General features: G+C 52.0%; 1 long non-coding RNA gene across 2 annotated transcripts; it reads right to left on the bottom strand.

Annotated features, from left to right (window-relative positions):
* Nucleotides 1-1,275: 1,275 nt before the first annotated feature.
* On the bottom strand, nucleotides 1,276-4,893 carry LOC309852036. 2 transcript variants are annotated; one of them, XR_014305037.1, is made up of 4 exons: nucleotides 4,672-4,893; nucleotides 3,063-3,263; nucleotides 2,469-2,539; nucleotides 1,276-1,576 (listed from the first exon to the last, which is right to left on the bottom strand). It is a non-coding gene; the product is annotated as an uncharacterized lncRNA (long non-coding RNA). The 2 variants fall into 2 exon arrangements; XR_014305038.1 differs by lacking the exon at nucleotides 1,276-1,576 and having other exon boundaries at nucleotides 1,906-2,539; nucleotides 4,672-4,881.
* Between the last annotated feature and the right edge of the window lie 10,606 nt (nucleotides 4,894-15,499).

Below are 15,499 nucleotides of genomic sequence, written 5' to 3' on the forward strand. Positions count from 1 at the left end.
TACGTTTGTTTGGGGGACAAGGCACTAAAACATGGATTAGGTGTTGGATTTGAAGTTTGTTTCTTTATTACAGTCAGAGTTTAGGTTCCATTGTCTAAACTTTTAAGCCAGCAAATTGAACTTTATTTCTCTCTTGACAATGCCTTCCCAATGTAAGTTAGCACTAGGTGCTCAGTAGCTATCTGGCAACAACTCCTGGGGCACCTGGGGGACTCAGTTAAGCATCTGCCTTGGGCTCAGGTCATTACCCCAGGGTCCTGGGATCGAGCCCTGCACTGGGGGCTCCCTGCTTGGTGGGAAGCCTGCTTCCACTCCTCCTGCTTGTGTTCCCTCTCTTGCTACTCTCTCTGTCAAATAAATAAATAAAATCTTTTAAAAAAAGACAAAAAACAAAAATGGAAAAACAACTTCTCCCTCCCTTCTTCTCTCTCCTCCTTCCAGAAAATGAGCAGCCCTTTTGAGGAAAGTCAGTGGTTCTGAACCAAAAGATGCACCACAGATTCAACTAAGTTGGAAAAAAAAAAAAAAAGAAAGAAAGAAAGAAAGAAAAGAAAAAAAGAAAAAAGAAGCTCCTGGGCTCTACCCTACATTTGCTGAAACAGAACCACCAGGGACAAAGACATGAATTCTGGAATGTTTAACATGTCCCCAGGTGACGAACGCTGTGCAGCCAGGGTTGAGAAGACCCAGCACTTGAATTTGAACGTATGATACTCTCCTTGAAGAGTGGTTAAATCACCCAGTGGGGATACAGTCAGCCAATGTGACAGATTCTCCAGGACGGATGACCCAGTTTCTTCAGCAATAAATGACATGAAAACCAGAACAGGGGAGTGGAAAGTGTGATAAGTGAAAAGATTTGAAACATGTCAGTTTGATGCTCTGTGCAGACCTTGCTTGGGCCCCGATTCAAACAAACCCCAAATAGACATTTCCTGAGACGACTAGAGGAAACAGCATGGATTATTTCATAATAACGAATTATTGTTAGTTTCGTTGGATGTGATATGGGTATGACGGTTGTTTAAAAAAAAAAAAAGTCCTTATCTGCTAAGGATAAATACTGACGTATTTATGGATGAAATAATACATCTGAAATTTCCTTTAAATATTCCAGAGGAAAAAAAAGAAAGCACGTGTGGAGGGAATGATGAGGCAAGAGCCCCAGAATGTTGTTAACTATTGAAATGGGACGGCATGTACGAGGGGGTTCTCTGTACTATTTTCTCAACTTTCCTATTGGTTTGAAAATTTCAATAATGAAAACGTTTTCAATTTTTTTTTGCGTGTTTTTTTTTTCAGTTTTATTTATTTAAGTAATCTTGACACCCCACATGGGGCTTGAACTCACAGCCGTGAGATCAAGAGTTGCAGGCTCCCCTGACTGAGCCAGCTAGGTGCCAGGTGAAAACGTTTTAAAAGGACAATTGGGGGGCGCCTAGGTGGCTTAGTGGGTTAAGCCGCTGCCTTTGGCTCAGGTCCTGGGATTGAGTCCTGCCCGCATTGGGCTCTCTGCTCAGCAGGGAGCCTGCTTCCCTCTCTCTCTCTCTGCCTGCCTCTCTGTCTACTGTGATCTCTCTCTGTCAAATAAATTAATAAAATCTTTAAAAAAAAAAAGAATTCATTAAAAGGACAATTGGGGCGGTGGGGGTGGGTGGGAAGGGGGGGAACCTGGGTGGCTCAGTCGGTTAAGCATCTGCCTTTGGCTCAAGTCAAGATACCAGGTTTGCGACGGAGCTCTGAATAAGGCTCCCTGCTCAGCTGGGAGTCTGCTTCTCCCTCTCCCTCTGCCTCTATCCCCTGCCCCCACCCCGCTGCATGTGCTCTCTCCTTCAAACAAATAAATAAAATCTTAAAAAAAAAAGAATAGACCATCGTATCCATGAAGATCTGGAGACCAGAGCTGCTCCCATGCCTGGCATTCCTGACCCTGCCTCACCTGGGCCTCACCAGTACCTCCATTCTCTGGGTGAACCCGGTTCCTGAAGCTTTAAAGGAGTTCCTCCCAAGGTTGCCTTACCTATTTCTTCCTCCTCCACCCAGGGAGGTGTCTCGTGGCTGACATTTCCCATTCTCCATAACATACTGAGACACTTGTCTGCCCTGGAGCAAGAAGCCTCATGGTCAGAACCATGGCAAGCACTGGCCCCTTTGACCTTCAGACCTGACCTTCAGACCTAGCCTATGGTATTCCCCAATGGCCTCCATGCCTCCATGGCCCCCTCCACTGGCTCCTTTGGCAGCGCTGCAGAAAGTGTTGGAGTGGAACGACGGGGAAATGAGTTCCAAGGATGGCCAAAGAGCTGAGCCACAGATCTCTCGGAGGGGAAGGAGGAGTGTGGCCAACAGAACAAGTCAGTGAGGCAAAAAGGCAGAGTTGCCTCGTGCTGGAATCACCGAGGGGGGAAGGACAGGAACGTGGGAGTGTAGCCTTTGTGCACCGGGAACCAGGGGCGTCTGTGTCTTGCCTTGTAGGGGTCTTGTTTCTCAAAGTCGGTTTCTTGATTTTTAACTCGTGCGCCGTACGTGTGAATGCTTCCTAAAAATGACAAGAGGGGAGGGTTTGGATTTGCAGCGACTGTTCGAACACCCCGACACGGGTCCCGCTGGGGCTGCCGGTCCTCCTTGCAAGCAGAGTACCGTCAGAGGCCATCATGCACCTCTTGAACTCCCACCTCTCACGTCCAAGTCCATTGGGTCGACAGATCACAGTAGGGAGAACCCATTCCCCTAGTCTCCCTCACCTGACCACTTGCCTTTTCCTGGACTTCTGGTGCCCACGCCCCGGCTTGCTGCATCTGCCCTCACTCCCTCGTGACACTACCCTCACCTCCAACCCTCTTCCAAGCTCAGATTCCTCCACCTTCTGATTTTGCTCAAAAGCAGGTAGAACGGGGAGTGGCAGGACTCAGGGAGGCTGAACCTACAGGCCCCCAACTTTCTGGGTTGGCGACAGGCCCCCTGTCCACTTGGCCATCCTCCTCTGGTTTGGTTTTTTTCTTGTCTTTCTGCTGGGCAGAGAGGGGCTGCGGTCTTTTCTCAACTGGCTGACGTCATCTCACCTTTGGGCCAACCATTGTTTCGTGCACTGATTCTGTGGAGAAGCAAGCTTTGAAACCCCTCGTCTGGCAGCGCACGGCAGAGGGCAAGGGGGAGGCACCATGCGCTTTGTACCAAAATCGAGCAGTGTAACGAAAGCATTTCTCTCCACGACCTCAAGGATCCTGCTCCAGCTGGTCCTGCCTGGGTTAACCTTGACATCCCTGAAAAGACAACCAGCAATAAGTCTGGGGTGTACCCACCAATTACGTTCAGGTGCGTAAGCTCTGGAATTATGTTCCTGCTACCGCACGTAGGTAGTGTTGGTGGGACCTCGGCCAAGTGATTTAGCTTCTCTCAGCCTCAGTTTTCTCATCTTTAAAGTGGGCAGATTAGTAGAACATGACATGACATGTCCTCAGCCTGCGGCATCGTGGGAGGGGGCATGGTAATTGTTCAGTAGCGTTACCACATTGGAAAGTCATCTCACCGGTCTTCAGAGAACTGCTCTAGCTCCAGAGTCTGTGGTCAAAGAGACGGAGATTTTAAGAAATTCGGAGCATTGAGTAGGGGCCTCTGGGAATTCAGGGCAGAGACAGGTGGGAGTCCAGGGCTCAACCTTCCTGGCTTCTCTTGGGAGACCTGAGGCTGGTCCAGGTTGGGCGATCAGGAGCTGGTGGGCTTGAGTCAGATGCCCCAGGAAGAGCTAGCTTGCTTTACAGCCATGCACACAGCAGATCCTCGGGGAAGCTGGGGGCATAGTTGTAGATCACAGCACAGGACAGAGATCTACCCCAGGCCATTATGCCAGAAGGTGCCAGGGCTGGACACCTGCAGTTTATAATGCTTGTCTTGGGTTTCTCAAGTCGGCAGGACTGGGCACTCCCTGTGTACCTGAGGCTCAGGGCGCCGGGTCCTGGAAGAAGCAGTCCTTATTGTGTGGAGTGATTAGAAGACAAGGGGCACCAAAGCCATCCTTCATCCTGAGCGTGCTCTGAGGCTGGCCTCTGGACACCTCAGTCAAGGGCTCTGGAGGGCACCTCAGAAATCCTGCCACCGCCGGCTGGAAGGAGACAGTGACGTCCCCTGCGGTGGCTCTGGGGGATCGCTGATATTTACGATGGCTTTGCCGCTACCTGATTCTTGGGAGGCTGAGCCCCCAACCTCTGGCCAGGACAGGTTCTGGGAGCTGGGGGATGGCGTCTGCGGTGGCTCCCCACTTCAAATCCTGCCCAGCCTCGGGCTCATCGGCACTTGGCCAGCCTCACCTGGGCTGGAGGGGTGCAGGGAAGAAGTGTCTTCTGGCTGGGGCACAAATGAGGAGAGCCAGCAGAGGCAGCCCTTGGGGGCGGCGGCGGGATGGGAAGGATTTCAGGGGGCTCGGAGGGAAGAAGGGGAGAGGAGGCGGGAGGAGGGGGGGTCACGGGATCCACGAAGGGAACTGGCCAGCAGATCTCTTCCCCCACATTCCTCCCGGAATTTTTTTCGTTCCCTTGGTTATAGAAGAATAGCAATTAGCAAATTCAGTAAAAAGAGCCAGAAATGGAGATTGTTTGCGCGTTCGGGGGCCAACGTGCGTTAGTGGAGGAATGTGACCAGAACTATATATAACCCCTCTCTCGGCCCACCCACCTGTCCAGCGGAGTGAGCGATGGTCTGTTTGTTCTGGGCTGGTATGTGGCTCACTTCGCTCTGGGAGCCCACCATCTGGGCCCGAGCCTCGCAGCCAGTAGCTCTCGGTGACCATATATGGCAAAATGATATATGTGATAAAAAGAAGCCAAATTCTCCAATTGCGTCAGCCCCCGGAGCACGCAGGCTGCCTGGCTCGAACCCCTCCCGGGCCGGCTCCCCGCCTCCCGCCCCACAGCCTGGCTCCGGAAACCCCAGCGGCTCAGCGATTGGCTGGGGATGCGGGGGAGGGGGCAGGGGGTGAGGCCTCCACGCCTCGCCCCGCCCGGCCAGCTCAGGCCGGGACAGACTTCGCTGCGTGATTGGGGTGGGGACGGTGATTAGGGGAGGCCCCACGCTGCGGCGGTGTGTTTGATCCTGGCCCTAAACCTGGAAGATTGGAAGTTGGGTGATGAACCGACATTCTTTCCGGAAAACAGCCTAGTGTGGGGTCAGTGCGTATGTGGGTAATGGGTCACGGGGCACAGTCACCCCCAAATCCAAGGATATCATGAACCCCTCATTCCTCGGACATCTCTGCAATCCCCGTGACTTTAACCCACCAGGAGAACGTTTACGCTAGATTGCTTAGCTGGGGGAAAGAAAAAAAAAATTTTTTTAACCTTCTCTAATTCTTTTTTCCCCTCTGCTCTGTCTGCAACCGCCAAACCTCACCGTTGGGCTCACCCCAGCTCCCTGAGTCCCCATTCTGGGCCAGGCGCTACTTCTGGGCGCTGGGGGAAAGTGACCAGCGCAGAGGAGGGCCTGGCCCTCTCCAGCAGCTCGCCCTGGGGCAGAGATGAGTCCCTGATCATTGCTGTCAAGGGACATGGAGCCCAGACACGGGGGCCGAGGAGGGTCATAGGAGGAGGGGACACAGGACAGGCTAAGGAGAAAGAGCAAGAGTCCGGTGAGTGTGGGGAGATGCGGGCAGGCCGAGCAGGGAACCTTCTCCAGGACGCACTAAAGGGGCTGGACCTCTGCGTACTCCCCAGCCTCCTGTGGCCCCTGAGCCCACGCCCCCGAGCACAGGCACGCACCCACGGCCCGGGGCCAGCACCCGCACACACGCACACGCGGGCACGCCCAACACAGGAGGAGCACACAACACGTGCGCCGAGACACGTGCTCATGGCCACCCATTGCCCCGTCGTCGCGTGAACAATGAACTGTAGCAGAAGGACAAGGGCACAATGAAGTACAAATGAGAACCCAGGAGAGAAGGCAGGCTTGGGGAAGGTGCTCTGCCGCCGCGTGGGCGGGAGAGCCGAGGTTGGAAGGGGACTGACATTCTGGCAGGCTCCTCCTGCTCCCCCTTTGGGGAAGGCACAGATGGGAATGGAAACAGCTGGTCAGCAGAGGTGGGGTGGGGGGCCTGAGCAGAGGCTAGTAGCCCAGCCTCCCACCACTGACCAGCTCAGCTCAGGATGTGTGTGTCTGTGTGTGTGCGCAGGGTGGTGGGGGGGGGGCGTCAGCACCCACTTTCTGACAGCCGCCAGTCCTGGCGCCTCCTACAGCTCCCCTTCCCTGAGCTACGACAGAGGCTGGGACACTGGACGAAGGAGGTCCCTGAGAAGCTGTTGTGTGTAGCCCCACAGGAAAATAGGGTCTGGGGGCCCTGCCTGGCTTTCTGCCCACCAGGGTGCCTACACTGACCAGATGTGTCCCTGGACACTATTGAAGGCATGAGAGCCTGTCCTGAGGGGTAAGTGTCATCACTGACCATGCCTTCAGATACCTGGGTCCCCTGAGCATTCAGAGAGAAGGATAACATTTTAGGGTATGGTTCAATTGCTGCTTCTTCCAGAAAGCCCTCCTTGGCTTTCCAGGGCTAGGCCCTGCCCCCTTCTCTGGGCTCATTCAGACACCACAGCACAGTGGGATGTTCCCAGTGGTTACAAGGGGCAAAGCTCAGGATCTCTTATGACCCAGACTACACACATCGCCTCCGCTGTATCCCGTCGGCCTCACGGAGCCACCTTGATAGGATAAGGGAGGGGACTACATACAGGCACAGTGACCAGGAAGTGAGGATCTTTAAGGGCCATCTTGGAGGCTGGTTACCAGAGTCACCGAGTCTGGGGTAATTTGTTAAACAGCCATAGACAAGGAAATGGTGCATGCCCTCGCAAGGGGACTTGGGCCCAGGGTGACAGGCAGATAAGGTTGGGTGGGACTAAACTCTGGGTCTCTATATTAGACGGGATTCTTCCCATTGCCAGAGGGGAAAAAAAATTCACTTTGAGACGAAGAATAGAAGGCAATTTGTTGGCTCACTTAACAGAAGAGCCCAGAGAAATAGTCCTGGTTTCAGGAAGAGTCGAAACGAAGATTTTAGGAGAAATCGCACCATAATTGCCAGAGGGCAGGCACCGGCAGGTCAGAAGTGTTTGGAGGAGGAAGAGGTCCGTCCGAGAGACAGAATGCTGGGTCTTGGAGCTTCACTGCGCTATTCTGTCCATTTCTGCATGGATGTGTTCAAATGTCTACAACGGGAGTGAAAACCGGCCCCCAAAAGTCAGATCGGGGTGTGTCACAGACACGAGGGTGTCACTTTGTGGGTCTTTCTTGGTACATGCACGGTCAACCACAGTCATGTGCACACAGTTCTCTCAAAGCACAGAGAGATTCTCAGCATTGTTGCCCCAGCAACATAACTGGACACATGCCCTCTTTCCCCAGAGTCCCCAAGACTTTCCTGATGACCAGCCCTATGCAATGGCCCTCTTCCATTACAGGAAGTCCATTTCCCTCTGACCGCCATATCTGTTCCGTCTGTCTGCTGCTACCCAGTAACTGGTTCCGATTGAGGGCATCTACCTTGCCGAAGAGGTTGGGCCACTCGGCTTCTTTGGATGCTGGAACAGATTCTGAGCACAAGTGTATCCTCTGTCCCATTGACTGTGCTCTGTGCTGTTCTCAGGACTGGGCTTGGCACACAGCAGATGCTCCGTAAATATTTGTTGAATATTTTCAAGGAAAATGGAGTTGGGAGGACACAGTAGGTCCAGAGCTAGAGCAGGAAGGCAGAACGGAAGCAACCCCAAAGACCACTAAGGTGGTGTTACAGGCTTCCTCCCTCCTACCTCGGCTCACTCTAGGTTCCCGCCATCCTACAGCCTCTCCCCTGCTTCCTCTGCTGGCTTGTCTCCCCCACTCCCGATTCTTAGGCCCTGCCTTCCAGGAACCCCATAACGTCCCTGACCCCCTTCTCTTATGTATTTAACCACTTCTTCCAAACTAGCCTCTTCCCGTCGACACCTGAACATTCCCTGGGTTCTCCTGCTGACATAACAAACAGGTCCTCTCTGAATACACGTCCCGTTCCAGACACCGCCCACCTCCCCTTCCCAATCCGAGTCTTCAAGGGTGTCCCAAGATATTCTTCGTTCTCTTCCCCACCTCACACTCAGTCCTTCCTCGTTGCGCTCTGGCCTCCCCCTCTGCCGCCCCACTGGAATCCCAGCGACACCCTAGTTGCCCACATCCCCTTCTTACACGAACCCTCAATTGCGTTAGACGCGGCGGAACCATCTGTTCCTGAAGTCATCTGGTCCCTCTCCCATCCCTCCATCTCAGCCTCCTTCCCAGGCTCTTCCCTTCTCTCAGGCTGGCGGCATTTCTCAAAGCCAGGCCCCGGGGTCCCCGTGCTGTCCCCTCCATCCTCTCTCACGGGTCGGATCATCTGCATGAGGTATTAAGGCTCTTCTGTTACTATGTATATGTCTGTGACTCCTGGGATGGTCACCGTCCCTTCTCCTCCCCTTGCTGAGAACATGTTAGGACTTCTCCATCTCCTCGGCACATGGTTGTGAACTTGAGCATGAGCGAAATACGTCATTTCAGGGCAGAAGGTTTAAGGATCAGTATGCAAACATTGAGTATCTGACTCCTGATTCCGGCTCAGGTCGTGATCTCAGGGTTATGAGATCAAGCCCCATACTGGGCTCCATGCTGGGTGTGGAACATGCTTAAGATTCTCTCTCCTGCTCCCTTGGCCTCTCCCCACCCCAACTGCTCCCACGTGCTCTCTCTCTCTCTTAAAAAAAAGAAAAAAGAATGGGCATGCAATTTACCATTTCTCTGTCTTGATCCTAGTGAAAGCATGTGTTGTCAAGATGGGTGTTTCATCAGTCTGGGTCTATGACAAGCAAAGCCTTCCTGGTGACCTATTTTGGGTATATAGAATAGTAGGAAATAAATCTTACTGAACTGAGATATGGAGATCTGAATTCTATCCAGCCGTCCAACTGTCCACTCCTCTGTCCATCTGTCCACCCATCCGTCCATCCATCTGTCTACTTATAATGTCTTCATTAAGCTTTGGTGTGGGGTATTGATGGCCTCATAAAATGAATTGGAAAGTGTCACCTCCTGTTCTTTTTTTTTTTTTTTTTTTTCCCTGACAGAGCAAGTTTAGTGTGACTTCTTCCTTAAATATTTGATAGAATTCACCAGTAAAACTGTCTGGGCTAAAAGGTGTTTTTCGTTTGTTTGTTTTGTTTTTGTGAAAAGGGTTTTGACAATTAACAGACAAAACCATCTGGATTTTCAGTTTCATCTTGTATCATTTTTGATCAGTTGTAAATGGTTAAGCAATGTGTCCCCTTATCTGTGTCGTCAAGTTTATTGGCATGAAGTTGTTTACAAAGCTTTCTTCCTGTTCTGTTGTCTCATTTTTATTACAGGCTCTGGGGTGGTATCTTCCCTTTTATTTCTTATACTCATAATTCACTGTCCCTCTCACTCTTTGGTCAATCTCGTTAGGAATTTGCAGTTTTCTTGATGTTTTCGATGACTCAACTTTGGGCTTTGTTCCTTTTCTGTTTCTCTGTTTTCTTTGTCACCAGTAGTTGCTGCCTGTGTTATGTCCTTCCTTTCTTCTACGTACTGTAGGTTGACGATGTTCTTCCTCTCACTTGAAATGGAATCTCAGACCATTGATCTTACATCTTTTGTCTTTTGTCTTTTCTAATAAAGCTAGATATTCTCTCTTGAGCACCCCTTGAGTGTATACTACAAATTCTGATGGATTCTATGTTCATTTGTCATTCAGCTCAAAATATTTATTTCCTAATTTTCCTTGTCTTAGAAAAAAAAAAAAAGACGCTCCAAATGGAGTCACTTATACTAAGCCCCACGTCAACAAACCGAGATTTAATTTAATTACAGTCTTGGTTCTCCCAGAAATGGAATCTTGATCCAGTCAAGAATCACCTGATGGCACTAGCTGGGTCTACTGCCTGGTAGACCCCCAGGCATCCGTTAAAGGAAAGGGACCTTGTAATGACCAGCCTGCTTTTTTCCAGTAGAATTTCCTTTCTTCTGCTCTGCCTTTGAAAGTCCTTTCTTATGTATGGCAACTCAGAGCTCCTTCTATCTGGGAAATGGGATGCTGTCTGGTTCACAAATTGTTGACCAAAGCCCATAAGATCTTTGAAATATACTCAGTTGAATTATGTTTTCTACAAGAAGCAGGTGCCCAAATGATGTGAAGAGGGGTAGGGGGAGGGTGGGAGCCCGTGAAAGGAGAGAGGGAAAGAAGAGCTTCGGGCCACACTGCAGCCTCGAGAGTGTCTCCGCCAGCAGGGTGGCCCACTGTGCTTGGTCACTGGCGAGGAGCTACTCGGGGAGGGAGTGGCCTTGGTGTGAACACTGGGGTTGATCTGAAGTTGGGGCAGTTGGGGGCTTTCGGACAACTACGTTTTTCCCAAGAGGGCCTCTGGAAGGGCACAGGTGACTAGTCACCCTCCAGGGACACATGCCTTCCTAAACTGGATCACGGTCCTCTGTTTTACCGTTTTTAAATTTAAGTTAATTTTACGTAAGTTCTATTAATTAACATATAGTGTGACATTAGTTTCAGAGGTAGAGGCTGGTGAGTGATCAGCCTTTTTTTTTTTTTTTAAAGATTTTATTTATTTATTTGTCAGGGAGAGAGGGAGAGAGAGCGAGCACAGGCAGACAGAGAGGCAGGCAGAGGCAGAGGGAGAAGCAGGCTCCCAGCTGAGCAAGGAGCCCGATGTGGGACTGGATCCCAGGACGCTGGGATCATGACCCGAGCTGAAGGCAGCTGCTTAACGAACTGAGCCACCCAGGTGTCCCAAGTGAGTGATCAGTCTTATAGAACACCTAGTGCTCCTTCTATCACGTGCCCTCCTTTGTGTGCGTCCCCCAGTTACCCCGACCCCCACCCCCTCCCCTGCGGCAACCCTCAGTTTATTTCCTAGCGTTAAGAGTGTCGTATGGTTTGTCTTTCTCTGATTTCCTCTGATTTTATTTTCCCCTCCCTTCCCCTATGCTCTTGTTTTGTTTCTTAAATTCCATACAGGGGTGAGATCATATAATGGTCTTTCTCTGACAGACTTATTCGCTTTGCGTGACACCCTCTGGTTCCCTCCACATTGTTGCAAATGGCAAGATTTTGGTTTTTCGGATGGCTGCATAATATCCCGTCGTGTGTGTACCCACCGTACCTTCTTTAATCCATTCATCTGCCGATAGACATCTGGGATCTCCGCAGTTTGGCTGGAATCACGTTCCTTTGACCTCACTGCCCTAGAACCCCGTTTTTCCCTTCAGAGAACTTACTTCGGTCGCCACAAAACCACCTGCGAGCGTGATCTGTGTTTAAAGTTTGTCTCTCCTTGAGAGAGCAGCTCCTGGGAGGGAGACAGAAGCGTGACCAGGTGACAGTTCAGTCTCCCAGAGGCCCTGAGGAGGAGGCTACGTCGGGGAGGGGAGCTCTACAGTACAAATTTGTATGCACGTGGGTATTTCTAGAATGGATATCTCGGAACCTCCTTGAGACCTTGCGTGTCTTCCTTGTAAAGGGGACCTCCATCGGACTGGCTCCAGAGCCTGGTCCCCATTGTGGGAAACAGTGTAGATGTCTATGAGTCCCCATGGGCCGGAACCCGCCACAGGCCCTCATACCTGATTTTATATGCACATACCGTGTCCCCTTACTATCCCCGTTCCTTTCCCCCAAACCTGCCTTTTGTTCTGCTTTCTCTGAGCTGTGTCAGCCGGGACAAAGGCAGCCTCTCAGGGTCAGTAACTTCTTTCTGGAACTTACTAACATGGGATGAAAAGTAGCTGCGTGGTAAGAATGTAGGCTCTAGACTCAGATCCCAACTCCACGCCCAAGCTGTGGGACCCTGGGCAAGTTACGTACCCTCTCTGAGCCTCGTGGAAATAGCAAAATGGCGGAAACGAACGCCGTTATGAAGGGTAAGCAGAATGTGGCTCTCTAGTTGGGGCTCATCAGTCTTTGAAAGGCTCTGAGCAATCCTGCAGGAAAGAAATCTAGCTTCCCCCAAACTTACTGGACAGCAGGTCAACAAGGGCCAAGTCCACGTGTGATCCTACATCCCGTGGGGAGCACTGCGGGAAACACTGCTGTAGAGAGGCTAGCTCTCATCTCTAGAATGCCGTGGCCCTGCAGATGAGATCCAGACAGGCTTAGCCTCCTGCAGAACCATTCCGAGTTGAGTTTGGGGGTTACACCTCTGGGTTTTGTTGAGGGGTACTGGAACTCTAACGTGTCCCACGGCTGTTGTTCTCAGGGTTGTTTGGATGACACTGTATGACCATCCTCTCTTTAATGCCGAAGGGACCGCTTCTCTGGTAAAGATGGCCCCATTCATAGAGACATGGGTTGTTTCAAGTGGGGTGCACCGTGGGGTAGGAAGCCCTCTTGTTCCACTATGCATTTTATGTATTATTCAAAGATTTTATTTATTTATTCGACAGACAGAGATCACAAGTAGGCAGAGAGGCAGGCCGGGGGAGGGGAAGGGGAGCAGGCCCCCCGCTGAGCAGAGAGCCAGATGGGATGTAGGGTTTGATCCCAGGACTCTAGGATCACGACCTGAGCCGAAGGCAGAGGCTTTAACCCACTCAGCCACCCAGGCGCCCGGACCCACTATGCATTTTAAACAGGGAAAACTGCTACAAAGTTAAGTGACTTGCCCTAAGGTGCATGGAGGTAAGGGGCAGAGCCCAGGAGGCACACCCAGCTGCCTGCCGCATACCACAGACCACGGATGGATGAAAGGACACATGGAACATGGTACAGTCCTATCATGGGTGTCACAGGGCGCTGGGCTCTGAGGAAGATGGCGTCTCCTTGGCTTGAACGGGCCAAGGGAAAGGCCACCGGGTGGGGACTAGGAGGTCCCTTGGCTTCATCCCCCAAAGTGGCCACGTGGAAGGAGGTGACAGGAAGGGTTAGGGCTGGAGGTCGGGAGTTAATAGGCCTGAGTCCAGATGGCAAGCAGCTGGCCAGGGCACAAACCAAGAGGGCTTCCTCCCCTTTCTGGTGATTGCAGAGATGAGAGGACAGGGAAGGAACTTGCCACAGATGGGAGAGAGACCAGAGGAATTTGGAACGTGCCCAAGGGGCCCTGCTCGGAGGCTGTGAGGGCAAAACAATTTCTGCTAGGAGCGAGGGTTATTTACAAGGAGAACGGGGACCAGGTCCTTCCCCGGGGAGACTGGTGGGCTCTGGCTGCGGCTTCTTGGCCATGACCCATCATACCAACTCCCGTTTCCAAGACAACCGGAGAACCAGATAGGAAGAACATGAATGGTGATAAGAGGTGGCTGCTGCGGGCCAGGCCAAGCCAGACAAGTAGAGCTCAAAGATCAGAAGTTTTGAGGCCAGTTCTAAATTTAGAGTCCAATTTTGGAGGGAGCCAAAATGCGCTCTCCCCACACGAAGTGTGTCAGAAGAACAGAAGATGCAGATCCCGGGCAGCGAGTAGGATGGAGGGGGTGGGGAGGCCCCTTTCAGCCAGAGATGCTAAGAATGAGATCAACCAGGCTCTTTCCTGTTTTGTTTTGATTTTTTTTTTTAAACTCTGTGTTTTCAAAGTAGGAGCGCTGAAACAGCTGCCTACCTCATCCCCCCACCCTTCTCGCTTCCCCACTGCTTTAAAAAGTGTTTATTATGCAGAGAGACCCTCAGAGCAACTCTGGGTATGTGTGGAAATGGCAAAATGGAAGCCTCCATGTCCCCATCCACACCCAGACCCCATCTAGCCCCCCGCTGGCCCAAACCCCACTCCTTGGGGAGGGAAGAGTGCCTGTCACCCACCGGGGCGGGCTCTTTCTGTTGGTTCAAGATGGGTCATGCCCTCCTTGCACAGTGCCCTGCACTGACACCCATACCGGGCTGATGCCAACATACCCTTCAGAGAAGTCAACGGAGCCCCAACCTTCCTGCTTCCCACCACGAACATGCCATGGTGCCTGAATGGACTCTGGGTCCAAAGGCCTGGACGCGGGGGCCCCACCCCCGACGTACACGTCTACCCACTGGCCTCTTACCTTCCGCCGTTGCTAGCTGCTTTGCTAAGCGAGCTTCCCAGAAGAGCATGGATCTCCCAGAGCCACGACTTCCTCACCTGTAAAATACCGGGTTGCTGGGTTAGGTCAGACCCACCCCATGATGTTTCCTGCCTTCGTACCTGCCCCTCTCCTCCCGTCCTACGCTCTCCAGGTCAAAGAGCATCGTGCCCCCAGACGGTCTGCATTTATTGGGCGGCCAACCTCCCAGTCTCCCGAGAGCGCAGTCCAGGACGAGTCACTCTCCTGCTCTGGACCTTTTCGTAGCTTCCCACTGCCTACAGAGTCAAGTGCAGCTAGCCCAGCCTGGTGGTCAGGATTCCCCACGGTCTGACCCCAGCCTTTTTCACCCCGTTCTTATCTACTAGCAGCCAGAACAATGACCCTCCAGAGGTCATGTCTCTGGGCTGGAACACACATGCTTTCTTGTCCTTCCCTGTCCTCTTCCACGTTTCTGAAGGTCTCACCTGCACCCTGCGGATGCCCACGGCCTCATTCTTAGCAGGATGAACTTGAGCAAAGTGATGTGAACCCCGTGTCTGTGTGAGGATGGTAGCACGACAAAGGTGGGGTTATTGATGGTTTCCTGTGACACGAGGGCTGGGAGGATGAAACCGGTCCATCCGGGTAAAGCACGAGAACACTGTCCGCACATCGTAAGATCACAGTGAATGTTAGCTCCCTGTAACCTCCAATGATCTTGCCTAGACCTTTCTTGTACATCCCCAAGCCCCACCCCCGACCCCAGCACGGAGTAGGTGCCCAGTAAACACAGCTGAATATCAAATGTCCTCTCCTTCAGGAAGTCTTCTCCGCTCTCCTTCCTCCAGAGGGAGATCACTCTCCATCCCCATGACCACTGTCTCTGTCAATGTCCCTCCTGGGGTGCAGATTACATTCAACCCCAGCTCTGGCTGTCGGTTTCCTCTGGAGACCATGAGCTCCTTGAAGGCAGGACCTTGCCCATCATACAGGACCAAGAAATATTTGTCAAGTGAATGAGAACTGGGAGCAGAGCCAGCTGCCCTAGCAGCCTCAGCAGACTTACTGGCACTGAAAAGGAGATCAAGGGGTGCCCGGGTGGCTCAGTGGGTTAAGCCTCTGCCTTCGGCTCAGGTCATGATCTCAGGGTCTTGGGATCGAGCCCCGCATGGGAGGGGGGGCGGGTTTCTGCTCAGCAGGGAGCATGCTTCCCCCCAACCTCTGTCTCTCTGTGTACTTGTGATCTCTGTCTGTCAAATAAATAAAATCTTAAAAAATAAAAAAAAAAAAAGAAAAGGAGATCAAGAAAGGTGGGTTTGGGCCCCTCTGAGCTTCCTCTTTCTAGCTGCAATCCTGCAGCTTTTAGGTCTTCTGGTCCCATCTATATGAACTTTATCCTCTAGGGCAGGAGAGAAGCCAACTCAGGACTCTTGAAGGAAGCCTCCCTACTTCCTGC

Source organism: Mustela nivalis, assembly GCF_964662115.1.
Source record: "Mustela nivalis genome assembly, chromosome: 17".
NCBI classification, from domain to species: Eukaryota; Metazoa; Chordata; class Mammalia; order Carnivora; family Mustelidae; genus Mustela; species Mustela nivalis.